At 33.7% G+C, this 15117-nt stretch overlaps 5 non-coding genes across 5 annotated transcripts; all 5 read right to left on the bottom strand.

Annotated features, from left to right (window-relative positions):
• Window positions 1-1457: 1457 nt before the first annotated feature.
• Window positions 1458-1541, bottom strand: TRNAL-CAG (transfer RNA leucine (anticodon CAG)). Its single transcript has one exon. It is a non-coding gene; the product is annotated as a tRNA-Leu (tRNA).
• Window positions 1542-4059: 2518 nt separating this feature from the next.
• TRNAL-AAG (transfer RNA leucine (anticodon AAG)) lies at window positions 4060-4143 on the bottom strand. Its single transcript has one exon. It is a non-coding gene; the product is annotated as a tRNA-Leu (tRNA).
• Window positions 4144-7141: 2998 nt separating this feature from the next.
• TRNAL-AAG (transfer RNA leucine (anticodon AAG)) lies at window positions 7142-7225 on the bottom strand. The gene has a single exon. It is a non-coding gene; the product is annotated as a tRNA-Leu (tRNA).
• Window positions 7226-10217: 2992 nt separating this feature from the next.
• Window positions 10218-10301, bottom strand: TRNAL-AAG (transfer RNA leucine (anticodon AAG)). Its single transcript has one exon. It is a non-coding gene; the product is annotated as a tRNA-Leu (tRNA).
• Window positions 10302-13285: 2984 nt separating this feature from the next.
• On the bottom strand, window positions 13286-13369 carry TRNAL-AAG (transfer RNA leucine (anticodon AAG)). Its single transcript has one exon. It is a non-coding gene; the product is annotated as a tRNA-Leu (tRNA).
• Between the last annotated feature and the right edge of the window lie 1748 nt (window positions 13370-15117).

The raw sequence follows: 15117 nt of genomic DNA, 5'->3' as shown, positions 1-15117 counted from the left end.
TTCATTTCTTAACGAAACATGTCACAATCAAATTTCTCTTCTTAATTTCGTTTGCATATACATATATTGCGAGATCTCATATTAAACCACTTGTCGAATGTACGGCATCAAAGAAACGCAATCGTTTCTTCGCAGACCGTTTTCAAACTTCCAAAGTACATACTCCTCGTGCACTTGGAACTGATATTTCCGATACAAATATCAGGTTTTCTCGATTCTAGCCTTAGAAAAATTAATTTTTGAAGGTAATGAGGCAAAATTTAAAGTGTTGTGTGAGTGGTTGAGTTGGAACCAATTCCTGATAAATCAGACTGTTTCCTTAAAGCATGGCCATCATCTTCTTATTTCTGAATTTTGATTGAAATTATAAATGAACGTGCAACAAGCGTGATGTTTCTGAAGTCGCCTTGATCAGTCAGACATGTGTTATCACTAATCATTCTGATGGCTTTTGTTTAATAACTTTTATCGAATGTTTTCGGTCTCATACTATTTAATTCTGCGCTCCCCGTCACGAATGAACAGTTAAAATTGTTATTTTAAACTGAAAAGCTGGAAATAACGAGCAGATAGATTAAGAAGCTTTACCGAAAAGTCAAGCTATGACAATGGTCTTAATTAATGAACGATATGTTTCTGACTTAAAAGAAACTTAATTTTCGGTTCTGTTCTTTGTCTATTTCGAGGAAGAAATCCTTTCTATCAGTCATTCCATTATGATTTCCGTTCCGTTCTTGGTTACTAACCAAATGAACTTTAGCTCGACAATTAGAAAAAATAGAAAGTTCCCTTCCGTGACTGTCTTTTATAATCAATAATTTGGTGTTGTTTCGAAACTAGTAATCACGAGAACCACTTCCACTGTTGCTAGTTTCTTCTTCCATATTCGTAAATTTTAACATACAACACAGATTTGACACATAAAAGTTCTCTTATTCTTCTTTATTTTTACCTAGCTAAACGTGATTCATATTTTAAGAGCGTGCAGGTATCATGTTTCATAACGTGCTCAAAAAATGTGTTTACTGACACAATCGACAAACTAAGAAAAATATTGGTATCAAGAGGAACACCTAAACAGTTTATATTTGTTCATGTTACTTCTATAAAGTGAGGCTTGTTTTTAGAAAATCGGCCTTCGTAGAATAAAACATACTATTTTTTCGCTGATTTTGTCATAAAGGATATCACCTAAAAGTATACTACATTTCTAGCTCACATCTTTTCTTACGTTGTAGAGAGATCGCAGTTATTATATTTTTATAGTAAAACATGTAATAATAAAAGTTATGTTGTTCATCCCATAAGAAGAAAAGTTTTCGCTTTTAAAATTTTCCTTTAAATGAAATCCTATGTTAATGGTCCATTTTGAACCTAAAATACAAGTACCGGAAAATTTCTTGACAACGTGAGTCACGTCAACGTAAGAATGAAAAGAGGCAAAATATCAGTGATTCTGTCAGGAGTGGGATTCGAACCCACGCCCGGAAAACCGGACTGCGACCTGAACGCAGCGCCTTAGACCGCTCGGCCATCCTGACGTATTTTTTATTTAAATTTTCATTTTCTCGAATGGTGGCGACTTTTAAAGTTAAGAACGTGTTATCCATCTCTTTCTGCAACTTTGGCTCTTTAATATTTTTAATTTTTCCGATCTCATCGCTCTGTCCAGAAACTACTCAGCTAGCATTTAAACCACATATGACGAGAGACAAAACCACCATAAGACCCTCAACAGATAGAAACTCAATATATCGAACAAACAGAAAGCGTTAGTTACTTTACTGTAAATGAAAATAAAACAATCGACTTAGTCAATTGATGATCGTAATTTTCAAGAAATGCGAATGAAAACTTCCTAACAAAGCGTTCCTATATTTTTCGATTTCGCGACGTTTATATGATGCAAATATAATATTTTATAATAAATTTCTGGTGTGTATACTCCATAATAACCGAAAACAAAATTATTATCTTTTACTATTCTAGCAAGAACAACATAAGATCTTTCATCTCTTTAACAGTTCTTTAAATCAAACTAAAAGTTGATTAGGAAAGTTATACTTTCCACTTTGTCTTTGTAAAATTTATCCGATTTACTTAGGTTTACTAACTCAATTAACCTGTCTAAAACGTCAAAGGTATGAATGTATAATACGGTTGCGAACTGGACATTTTCTGAGATAATTTTCAAAGGTGCTTTCATATGTTTAAACGAATAGGTTAAACATGTACGATCTTACTGAATGTGACTTATTTTTACCATATTTCTCATGAAACCTTTACTGTGCTGCATAATCATCGTTAAATGCATATTTCTACATAAACTTTCTATTATTCTTCATATTTTCGCTATATAAAAAAAAATGTTTATTCACCCAAACAACACAAATGTATGTGCTAAGAACACCAAGACAGACAGGTTTTAATTGCTGTTCTCGTTACATATGAGAAATGAGACCTGTTGTTAAACTTTGTTTCTGAGAAAGCTTCGCAGAATATTATGAGGAAACAGCTTTTTTATCATTGATTTTCTCCAAAATGAAAAGCTTCTAAAATTATGTGATATATCTTGCACAGCTTTTTTAGGAACGATCTGAGAAGTACCAAATTTTCATTTTTTAACGAAACATGTCACAATCAAATTTCTCTTCTTAATTTCGTTTGCATATACATATATAGCGAGATCTCATTTTAAACCACTTGTCGAATGTACGGCATCAAAGAAAAGCAATCGTTTCTTTGCAGGCCGTTTTCAAACGTCCAAAGTACATATTCCTCGTACACTTGGAACTGATATTTCCGATACAAATAGCAGGTAGCCTAAGAAAAATTAATTTTTGAAGGTAATGAGGCAAAATTTAAAGTGTTGTGTGAGTGGTTGAGTTGGAACCAATTCCTGATAAATCAGACTGCTTCCTTCACGCATGGCCATCATCTTCTTATTTCTGAATTTTGATTGAAATTTTAAATGAACGTGCAACAAGCGTGATGTTTCTGAAGTCGCATTGATCAGTCAGACATGTGTTATCACTATTCATCTTGATGGCTTTTGTTTAATAACTTTTTTCGAATGTTTTCGGTCTCATACTATTTAACTATGCTTTCCACGTCACGAATGAACAGTTCCAATTGTTATTTTAAACTGAAAAACTGGAAATAACGACGGCAGATAGATTAAGAAGCTTTACCGAAAATGCAAGCTATGAAAATGGTCTTAATCAATGAACGATATGTTTCTGACTTAAAAGAAACTTGAATCTCGGTTCTCTTCTTTGTCCATTTCGAGGAAGAAATCCTTTCTATCAGTCATTCCATTATGATTTCCGTTCCGTTCTTGGTTACTAACCAAATGAACTTTAGCTCGACAATTAGAAAAAATAGAAAGTTCCCTTCCGTGACTGTCTTTTATAATCAATAATTTGGTGTTGTTTCGAAACTAGAAATCACGGGAACCACTTCCACTGTTGCTAGTTTCTTCTTCCATATTCCTAAATTTTAACATACAACACAGATTTGACAAATAAAAGTTCTCTTATTCTTCTTTATTTTTACCTAGCTAAACGTGATTCATATTTTAAGGGAGTGCAGGTATCATGTTTCATAACGTGCTCAAAAAATGTGTTCACTGACACGATCGACAAACTAAGAAAAATATTGGTATCAAGAGGAACACCTAAACAGTTTATATTTGTTCATGTTACTTCTATAAAGTGAGGCTTGTTTTTTAGAAAATCGGCCTTCGTAGAATAAAACATACTATTTTTTCCCTGATTGTGTCATAAAGGATGTCACCTAAAAGTATACTACATTTCTAGCTCACATCTTTTCTTACGTTGTAGAGAGATCGCAGTTATTATATTTTTATAGTAAAACATGTAATAATAAAAGTTATGTTGTTCATCCATAAGTAGAAAAGTTTTCGCTTTTAACATTTTCTTTAAATGAAATCATATGTTAATGGTCCATTTTCAACCTAAAATACAAGTACCGGAAAATTTCTTGACAACGTGAGTCACGCCAACGTACGAATGAAAAGAGGCAAAATATCAGCGATTCTGTCAGGAGTGGGATTCGAACCCACGCCTGGAAGACCGGACTGTGACCTTAACGCAGCGCCTTAGACCGCTCGGCCATCCTGACGTATTTTTTTATTTAAATTTTAATTTTTACTAAACTAAACTAAACTACCGTGGCAGGGGTTCAGTTTAGAGAGAGAGAGAAATCAGAAGAGTTCTCTCTCCAACTGGGGTGTTCAGGAACTTTGTAGTTCCTCTTCGTCCCCTTTCGTGGATTGTTATTAAGATTAAGTGGTGTTTTTTTTTATTATTATTATTATTTTAATAAATTAATTATCGTTATTATTCTTGACTTTTTGGGTGGAGAATGTCTCACTAAATGTTCTTTTGGGTGGAGGCAAAGGCAGCAGTGGAAAGAAAGGCCTGGACCTGTCCCGAAAAGAAAAAAGCTGGGCAGATGTGAACGTGAATGTAATTCATTCAAATTAAGATCAAATCAAACGGCCCGATTCTGTGTCTGGCAAAAATGTTGCCTACGCTGGGATCTAGAAATCCAATGCCTGAAGATTTTGATGTGGGGGGAAACGGGAGTGCCACGAGAAAACCCACTTTCACACTTTTTAATTTTTTTCGAATGGTGGCGCCTTTTAAAGTTAAGAACGTGTTATCCATCTCTTTCTGCAACTTTGGCTCTTTAATATTTTTAATTTTTCCGATCTCATCGCTCTGTCCATAAACTACTCAGCTAGCATTTAAACCACATATGACGAGAGACAAAACCACCATAAGACCCTCAACAGAAAGAAACTCAAAGTATCGAACAAACAGAAAGCGTTAGTTACTTTACCGTAAATGAAAATAAAACAATCGACTTAGTCAATTGATGATCGTAATTTTCAAGAAATGCGAATGAAAACTTCCTAACAAAGCGTTCCTATATTTTTCGATTTCGCGACGTTTATATGATGCAAATATAATATTTTATAATAAATTTCTGGTGTGTATACTCCATAATAACCGAAAACAAAATTATTATCTTTTACTATTCTAGCAAGAACAACATAAGATCTTTCATCTCTTTAACAGTTCTTTAAATCAAACTAAAAGTTGATTAGGAAAGTTATACTTTCCACTTTGTCTTTGTAAAAATTTATCCGATTTACTTAGGTTTACTAACTCAATTAACCTGTCTAAAACGTCAAAGGTATGAATGTATAATACGGTTGCGAACTGGACATTTTCTGAGATAATTTACATAAGGTGCTTTCATATGTTTAAACGAATAGGTTAAACATGTACGATCTTACTGAATGTGACTTATTTTTACCATATTTCTCATAAAGCCTTTACTGTGCTGCATAATCATCGTTAAATGCATATTTCTACATAAACTTTCTATTATTCTTCATATTTTCGCTATATAAAAAAGGTGTTTATTCACCCAAACAACACAAATGTATGTGCTAAGAGGAACACCAAGACAGACAGGTTTTAATTGCTGTTCTCGTTACATATGAGAAATGAGACCTGTTGTTAAACTTTGTTTCTGAGAAAGCTTCGCAGAATATTATGAGGAAACAGCTTTTTTTATCATTGATTTTCTCCAAAATGAAAAGCTTCTAAAATTATGTGATATATCTTGCACAGCTTTTTTAGGAACGATCTGAGAAGTACCAAATTTTCATTTTTTAACGAAACATGTCACAATCAAATTTCTCTTCTTAATTTCGTTTGCATATACATATATAGCGAGATCTCATTTTAAACCACTTGTCGAATGTACGGCATCAAAGAAAAGCAATCGTTTCTTTGCAGGCCGTTTTCAAACGTCCAAAGTACATATTCCTCGTACACTTGGAACTGATATTTCCGATACAAATAGCAGGTAGCCTAAGAAAAATTAATTTTGAAGGTAATGAGGCAAAATTTAAAGTGTTGTGTGAGTGGTTGAGTTGGAACCAATTCCTGATAAATCAGACTGCTTCCTTCACGCATGGCCATCATCTTCTTATTTCTGAATTTTGATTGAAATTTTAAATGAACGTGCAACAAGCGTGATGTTTCTGAAGTCGCATTGATCAGTCAGACATGTGTTATCACTATTCATCTTGATGGCTTTTGTTTAATAACTTTTTTCGAATGTTTTCGGTCTCATACTATTTAACTATGCTTTCCACGTCACGAATGAACAGTTCCAATTGTTATTTTAAACTGAAAAACTGGAAATAACGACGGCAGATAGATTAAGAAGCTTTACCGAAAATTCAAGCTATGAAAATGGTCTTAATCAATGAACGATATGTTTCTGACTTAAAAGAAACTTGAATCTCGGTTCTCTTCTTTGTCCATTTCGAGGAAGAAATCCTTTCTATCAGTCATTCCATTATGATTTCCGTTCCGTTCTTGGTTACTAACCAAATGAACTTTAGCTCGACAATTAGAAAAATAGAAAGTTCCCTTCCGTGACTGTCTTTTATAATCAATAATTTGGTGTTGTTTCGAAACTAGAAATCACGGGAACCACTTCCACTGTTGCTAGTTTCTTCTGCCATATTCCTAAATTTTAACATACAACACAGATTTGACAAATAAAAGTTCTCTTATTCTTCTTTATTTTTACCTAGCTAAACGTGATTCATATTTTAAGGGAGTGCAGGTATCATGTTTCATAACGTGCTCAAAAAATGTGTTCACTGACACGATCGACAAACTAAGAAAAATATTGGTATCAAGAGGAACACCTAAACAGTTTATATTTGTTCATGTTACTTCTATAAAGTGAGGCTTGTTTTTAGAAAATTGGCCTTCGTAGAATAAAATATACTATTTTTCCCTTATTGTGTCATAAAGGATGTCACCTAAAAGTATACTACATTTCTAGCTCACATCTTTTCTTACGTTGTAGAGAGATCGCAGTTATTATATTTTTATAGTAAAACATGTAATAATAAAAGTTATGTTGTTCATCCATAAGTAGAAAAGTTTTCGCTTTTAACATTTTCTTTAAATGAAATCATATGTTAATGGTCCATTTTCAACCTAAAATACAAGTACCGGAAAATTTCTTGACAACGTGAGTCACGCCAACGTACGAATGAAAAGAGGCAAAATATCAGCGATTCTGTCAGGAGTGGGATTCGAACCCACGCCTGGAAGACCGGACTGCGACCTTAACGCAGCGCCTTAGACCGCTCGGCCATCCTGACGTATTTTTTTATTTAAATTTTAATTTTTACTAAACTAAACTAAACTACCGTGGCAGGGGTTCAGTTTAGAGAGAGAGAAATCAGAAGAGTTCTCTCTCCAACTGGGGTGTTCAGGAACTTTGTAGTTCCTCTTCGTCCCCTTTCGTGGATTGTTATTAAGATTAAGTGGTGGTTTTTTTATTATTATTATTATTTTAATAAATTAATTATCGTTATTATTCTTGACTTTTTGGGTGGAGAATGTCTCACTAAATGTTCTTTTGGGTGGAGGCAAAGGCAGCAGTGGAAAGAAAGGCCTGGACCTGTCCCGAAAAGAAAAAAGGTGGGCAGATGTGAACGTGAATGTAATTCATTCAAATTAAGATCAAATCAAACGGCCCGATTCTGTGTCTGGCAAAAATGTTGCCTACGCTGGGATCTAGAAATCCAATGCCTGAAGATTTTGATGTGGGGGGAAACGGGAGTGCCCCGAGAAAACCCACTTTCACACTTTTTAATTTTTTTCGAATGGTGGCGCCTTTTAAAGTTAAGAACGTGTTATCCATCTCTTTCTGCAACTTTGGCTCTTTAATATTTTTAATTTTTCCGATCTCATCGCTCTGTCCATAAACTACTCAGCTAGCATTTAAACCACATATGACGAGAGACAAAACCACCATAAGACCCTCAACAGATAGAAACTCAAAGTATCGAACAAACAGAAAGCGTAAGTTACTTTACCGTAAATGAAAATAAAACAATCGACTTAGTCAATTGATGATCGTAATTTTCAAGAAATGCGAATGAAAACTTCCTAACAAAGCGTTCCTATATTTTTCGATTTCGCGACGTTTATATGATGCAAATATAATATTTTATAATAAATTTCTGGTGTGTATACTCCATAATAACCGAAAACAAAATTATTATCTTTTACTATTCTAGCAAGAACAACATAAGATCTTTCATCTCTTTAACAGTTCTTTAAATCAAACTAAAAGTTGATTAGGAAAGTTATACTTTCCACTTTGTCTTTTGTAAAAATTTATCCGATTTACTTAGGTTTACTAACTCAATTAACCTGTCTAAAACGTCAAAGGTATGAATGTATAATACGGTTGCGAACTGGACATTTTCTGAGATAATTTTCAAAGGTGCTTTCATATGTTTAAACGAATAGGTTAAACATGTACGATCTTACTGAATGTGACTTATTTTTACCATATTTCTCATAAAACCTTTACTGTGCTGCATAATCATCGTTAAATGCATATTTCTACATAAACTTTCTATTATTCTTCATATTTTCGCTATATAAAAAAGGTGTTTATTCACCCAAACAACACAAATGTATGTGCTAAGAGAAACACCAAGACAGACAGGTTTTATTTGCTGTTCTCGTTACATATGAGAAATGAGACCTGTTGTTAAACTTTGTTTCTGAGAAAGCTTCGCAGAATATTATGAGGAAACAGCTTTTTTATCATTGATTTTCTCCAAAATGAAAAGCTTCTAAAATTATGTGATATATCTTGCACAGCTTTTTTAGGAACGATCTGAGAAGTACCAAATTTTCATTTTTTAACGAAACATGTCACAATCAAATTTCTCTTCTTAATTTCGTTTGCATATACATATATAGCGAGATCTCATTTTAAACCACTTGTCGAATGTACGGCATCAAAGAAAAGCAATCGTTTCTTTGCAGGCCGTTTTCAAACGTCCAAAGTACATATTCCTCGTACACTTGGAACTGATATTTCCGATACAAATAGCAGGTAGCCTAAGAAAAAATTAATTTTGAAGGTAATGAGGCAAAATTTAAAGTGTTGTGTGAGTGGTTGAGTTGGAACCAATTCCTGATAAATCAGACTGCTTCCTTCACGCATGGCCATCATCTTCTTATTTCTGAATTTTGATTGAAATTTTAAATGAACGTGCAACAAGCGTGATGTTTCTGAAGTCGCATTGATCAGTCAGACATGTGTTATCACTATTCATCTTGATGGCTTTTGTTTAATAACTTTTTTCGAATGTTTTCGGTCTCATACTATTTAACTATGCTTTCCACGTCACGAATGAACAGTTCCAATTGTTATTTTAAACTGAAAACTGGAAATAACGACGGCAGATAGATTAAGAAGCTTTACCGAAAATGCAAGCTATGAAAATGGTCTTAATCAATGAACGATATGTTTCTGACTTAAAAGAAACTTGAATCTCGGTTCTCTTCTTTGTCCATTCCGAGGAAGAAATCCTTTCTATCAGTTATTCCATTATGATTTCCGTTCCGTTCTTGGTTACTAACCAAATGAACTTTAGCTCGACAATTAGAAAAATAGAAAGTTCCCTTCCGTGACTGTCTTTTATAATCAATAATTTGGTGTTGTTTCGAAACTAGAAATCACGGGAACCACTTCCACTGTTGCTAGTTTCTTCTTCCATATTCCTAAATTTTAACATACAACACAGATTTGACAAATAAAAGTTCTCTTATTCTTCTTTATTTTTACCTAGCTAAACGTGATTCATATTTTAAGGGAGTGCAGGTATCATGTTTCATAACGTGCTCAAAAAATGTGTTCACTGACACGATCGACAAACTAAGAAAAATATTGGTATCAAGAGGAACACCTAAACAGTTTATATTTGTTCATGTTACTTCTATAAAGTGAGGCTTGTTTTTAGAAAATCGGCCTTCGTAGAATAAAACATACTATTTTTTCCCTGATTGTGTCATAAAGGATATCACCTAAAAGTATACTACATTTCTAGCTCACATCTTTTCTTACGTTGTAGAGATCGCAGTTATTATATTTTATAGTAAAACATGTAATAATAAAAGTTATGTTGTTCATCCATAAGTAGAAAAGTTTTCGCTTTTAACATTTTCTTTAAATGAAATCATATGTTAATGGTCCATTTTCAACCTAAAATACAAGTACCGGAAAATTTCTTGACAACGTGAGTCACGCCAACGTACGAATGAAAAGAGGCAAAATATCAGCGATTCTGTCAGGAGTGGGATTCGAACCCACGCCCGGAAGACCGGACTGCGACCTTAACGCAGCGCCTTAGACCGCTCGGCCATCCTGACGTATTTTTTTATTTAAATTTTAATTTTTACTAAACTAAACTAAACTACCGTGGCAGGTGTTCAGTTTAGAGAGAGACAGAAATCAGAAGAGTTCTCTCTCCAACTGGGGTGTTCATGAACTTTGTAGTTCCTCTTCGTCCCCTTTCGTGGATTGTTATTAAGATTAAGTGGTGTTTTTTTTTTATTATTATTATTTTAATAAATTAATTATCGTTATTATTCTTGACTTTTTGGATGGAGAATGTCTCACTAAATGTTCTTTTGGGTGGAGGCAAAGGCAGCAGTGGAAAGATAGGCCTGGACCTGTCCCGAAAAGAAAAAAGCTGGGCAGATGTGAACGTGAATGTAATTCATTCAAATTAAGATCAAATCAAACGGCCCGATTCTGTGTCTGGCAAAAATGTTGCCTACGCTGGGATCTAGAAATCCAATGCCTGAAGATTTTGATGTGGGGAAACGGAGTGCCCCGAGAAAACCCACTTTCACACTTTTTAATTTTTTTCGAATGGTGGCGCCTTTTAAAGTTAAGAACGTGTTATCCATCTCTTTCTGCAACTTTGGCTCTTTAATATTTTTAATTTTTCCGATCTCATCGCTCTGTCCATAAACTACTCAGCTAGCATTTAAACCACATATGACGAGAGACAAAACCACCATAAGACCCTCAACAGATAGAAACTCAAAGTATCGAACAAACAGAAAGCGTTAGTTACTTTACCGTAAATGAAAATAAAACAATCGACTTAGTCAATTGATGATCGTAATTTTCAAGAAATGCGAATGAAAACTTCCTAACAAAGCGTTCCTATATTTTTCGATTTCGCGACGTTTATATGATGCAAATATAATATTTTATAATAAATTTCTGGTGTGTATACTCCATAATAACCGAAAACAAAATTATTATCTTTTACTATTCTAGCAAGAACAACATAAGATCTTTCATCTCTTTAACAGTTCTTTAAATCAAACTAAAAGTTGATTAGGAAAGTTATACTTTCCACTTTGTCTTTTGTAAAAATTTATCCGATTTACTTAGGTTTACTAACTCAATTAACCTGTCTAAAACGTCAAAGGTATGAATGTATAATACGGTTGCGAACTGGACATTTTCTGAGATAATTTTCAAAAGGTGCTTTCATATGTTTAAACGAATAGGTTAAACATGTACGATCTTACTGAATGTGACTTATTTTACCATATTTCTCATAAAGCCTTTACTGTGCTGCATAATCATCGTTAAATGCATATTTCTACATAAACTTTCTATTATTCTTCATATTTTCGCTATATAAAAAAAAATGTTTATTCACCCAAACAACACAAATGTATGTGCTAAGAGGAACACCAAGACAGACAGGTTTTATTTGCTGTTCTCGTTACATATGAGAAATGAGACCTGTTGTTAAACTTTGTTTCTGAGAAAGCTTCGCAGAATATTATGAGGAAACAGCTTTTTTATCATTGATTTTCTCCAAAATGAAAAGCTTCTAAAATTATGTGATATATCTTGCACAGCTTTTTTAGGAGTCTGACCAAATTTTCATTTTTTAACGAAACATGTCACAATCAAATTTCTCTTCTTAATTTCGTTTGCATATACATATATAGCGAGATCTCATTTTAAACCACTTGTCGAATGTACGGCATCAAAGAAAAGCAATCGTTTCTTTGCAGGCCGTTTTCAAACGTCCAAAGTACATATTCCTCGTACACTTGGAACTGATATTTCCGATACAAATAGCAGGTAGCCTAAGAAAAATTAATTTTTGAAGGTAATGAGGCAAAATTTAAAGTGTTGTGTGAGTGGTTGAGTTGGAACCAATTCCTGATAAATCAGACTGCTTCCTTCACGCATGGCCATCATCTTCTTATTTCTGAATTTTGATTGAAATTTTAAATGAACGTGCAACAAGCGTGATGTTTCTGAAGTCGCATTGATCAGTCAGACATGTGTTATCACTATTCATCTTGATGGCTTTTGTTTAATAACTTTTTTCGAATGTTTTCGGTCTCATACTATTTAACTATGCTTTCCACGTCACGAATGAACAGTTCCAATTGTTATTTTAAACTGAAAAGTTGGAAATAACGACGGCAGATAGAATAAGAAGCTTTTCCGAAAATGCAAGCTATGAGAATGGTCTTAATCAATGAACGATATGTTTCTGACTTAAAAGAAACTTGAATTTCGGTTCTCTTCTTTGTCCATTTCGAGGAAGAAATCCTTTCTATCAGTCATTCCATTATGATTTCCGTTCCGTTCTTGGTTACTAACCAAATGAACTTTAGCTCGACAATTAGAAAAATAGAAAGTTCCCTTCCGTGACTGTCTTTTATAATCAATAATTTGGTGTTGTTTCGAAACTAGAAATCACGGGAACCACTTCCACTGTTGCTAGTTTCTTCTTCCATATTCCTAAATTTTAACATACAACACAGATTTGACAAATAAAAGTTCTCTTATTCTTCTTTATTTTTACCTAGCTAAACGTGATTCATATTTTAAGGGAGTGCAGGTATCATGTTTCATAACGTGCTCAAAAAATGTGTTCACTGACACGATCGACAAACTAAGAAAAATATTGGTATCAAGAGGAACACCTAAACAGTTTATATTTGTTCATGTTACTTCTATAAAGTGAGGCTTGTTTTAGAAAATCGGCCTTCGTAGAATAAAACATACTATTTTTCCCTTATTGTGTCATAAAGGATGTCACCTAAAAGTATACTACATTTCTAGCTCACATCTTTTCTTACGTTGTAGAGAGATCGCAGTTATTATATTTTTATAGTAAAACATGTAATAATAAAAGTTATGTTGTTCATCCATAAGTAGAAAAGTTTTCGCTTTTAACATTTTCTTTAAATGAAATCATATGTTAATGGTCCATTTTCAACCTAAAATACAAGTACCGGAAAATTTCTTGACAACGTGAGTCACGCCAACGTACGAATGAAAAGAGGCAAAATATCAGCGATTCTGTCAGGAGTGGGATTCGAACCCACGCCTGGAAGACCGGACTGTGACCTTAACGCAGCGCCTTAGACCGCTCGGCCATCCTGACGTATTTTTTTATTTAAATTTTAATTTTTACTAAACTAAACTAAACTACCGTGGCAGGGGTTCAGTTTAGAGATAGAGAAATCAGAAGAGTTCTCTCTCCAACTGGGGTGTTCAGGAACTTTGTAGCTCCTCTTCGTCCCCTTTCGTGGATTGTTATTAAGATTAAGTGGTGGTTTTTTTTATTATTATTATTATTTTAATAAATTAATTATCGTTATTATTCTTGACTTTTTGGGTGGAGAATGTCTCACTAAATGTTCTTTTGGGTGGAGGCAAAGGCAGCAGTGGAAAGAAAGGCCTGGACCTGTCCCGAAAAGAAAAAAAGGTGGGCAGATGTGAACGTGAATGTAATTCATTCAAATTAAGATCAAATCAAACGGCCCGATTCTGTGTCTGGCAAAAAATGTTGCCTACGCTGGGATCTAGAAATCCAATGCCTGAAGATTTTGATGTGGGGGGAAACGGGAGTGCCCCGAGAAAACCCACTTTCACACTTTTTAATTTTTTCGAATGGTGGCGCCTTTTAAAGTTATGAACGTGTTATCCATCTCTTTCTGCAACTTTGGCTCTTTAATATTTTTAATTTTTCCGATCTCATCGCTCTGTCCATAAACTACTCAGCTAGCATTTAAACCACATATGACGAGAGACAAAACCACCATAAGACCCTCAACAGATAGAAACTCAAAGTATCGAACAAACAGAAAGCGTTAGTTACTTTACCGTAAATGAAAATAAAACAATCGACTTAGTCAATTGATGATCGTAATTTTCAAGAAATGCGAATGAAAACTTCCTAACAAAGCGTTCCTATATTTTTCGATTTCGCGACGTTTATATGATGCAAATATAATATTTTATAATAAATTTCTGGTGTGTATACTCCATAATAACCGAAAACAAAATTATTATCTTTTACTATTCTAGCAAGAACAACATAAGATCTTTCATCTCTTTAACAGTTCTTTAAATCAAACTAAAGTTGATTAGGAAAGTTATACTTTCCACTTTGTCTTTTATAAAAATTTATCCGATTTACTTAGGTTTACTAACTCAATTAACCTGTCTAAAACGTCAAAGGTATGAATGTATAATACGGTTGCGAACTGGACATTTTCTGAGATAATTTTCAAAAGGTGCTTTCATATGTTTAAACGAATATTTTAAACATGTACGATCACTGAAAGTGACTTATTTTTACCATATTTCTCATAAAGCCTTTACTGTGCTGCATAATCATCGTTAAATGCATATTTCAACATAAACGTTCTCTTATTCTTCATATTTTCGCTAGATAAAAAAAAATGTTTATTCACCCAAACAACACAAATGTATGTGCTAAGAACACCAAGACAGACAGGTTTTAATTGCTGTTCTCGTTACATATGAGAAATGAGACCTGTTGTTAAACTTTGTTTCTGAGAAAGCTTCGCAGAATATTATGAGGAAACAGCTTTTTTATCATTGATTTTCTCCAAAATGAAAAGCTTCTAAAATTATGTGATATATCTTGCACAGCTTTTTTAGGAACGATCTGAGAAGTACCAAATTTTCATTTTTGAACGAAACATGTCACAATCAAATTTCTCTTCTTAATTTCGTTTGCATATACATATATAGCGAGATCTCATTTTAAACCACTTGTCGAATGTACGGCATCAAAGAAAAGCAATCGTTTATTTGCAGGCCGTTTTCAAACGTTTAAAGTACATATTCCTCGTACACTTGGAACTGATATTTCCGATACAA

The sequence above is a fragment of the Tachypleus tridentatus genome, chromosome 4 (assembly GCF_004210375.1).
Source record: "Tachypleus tridentatus isolate NWPU-2018 chromosome 4, ASM421037v1, whole genome shotgun sequence".
NCBI lineage: Eukaryota > Metazoa > Arthropoda > Merostomata > Xiphosura > Limulidae > Tachypleus > Tachypleus tridentatus.
This window is presented reverse-complemented; position numbering and strand designations above follow the sequence as displayed.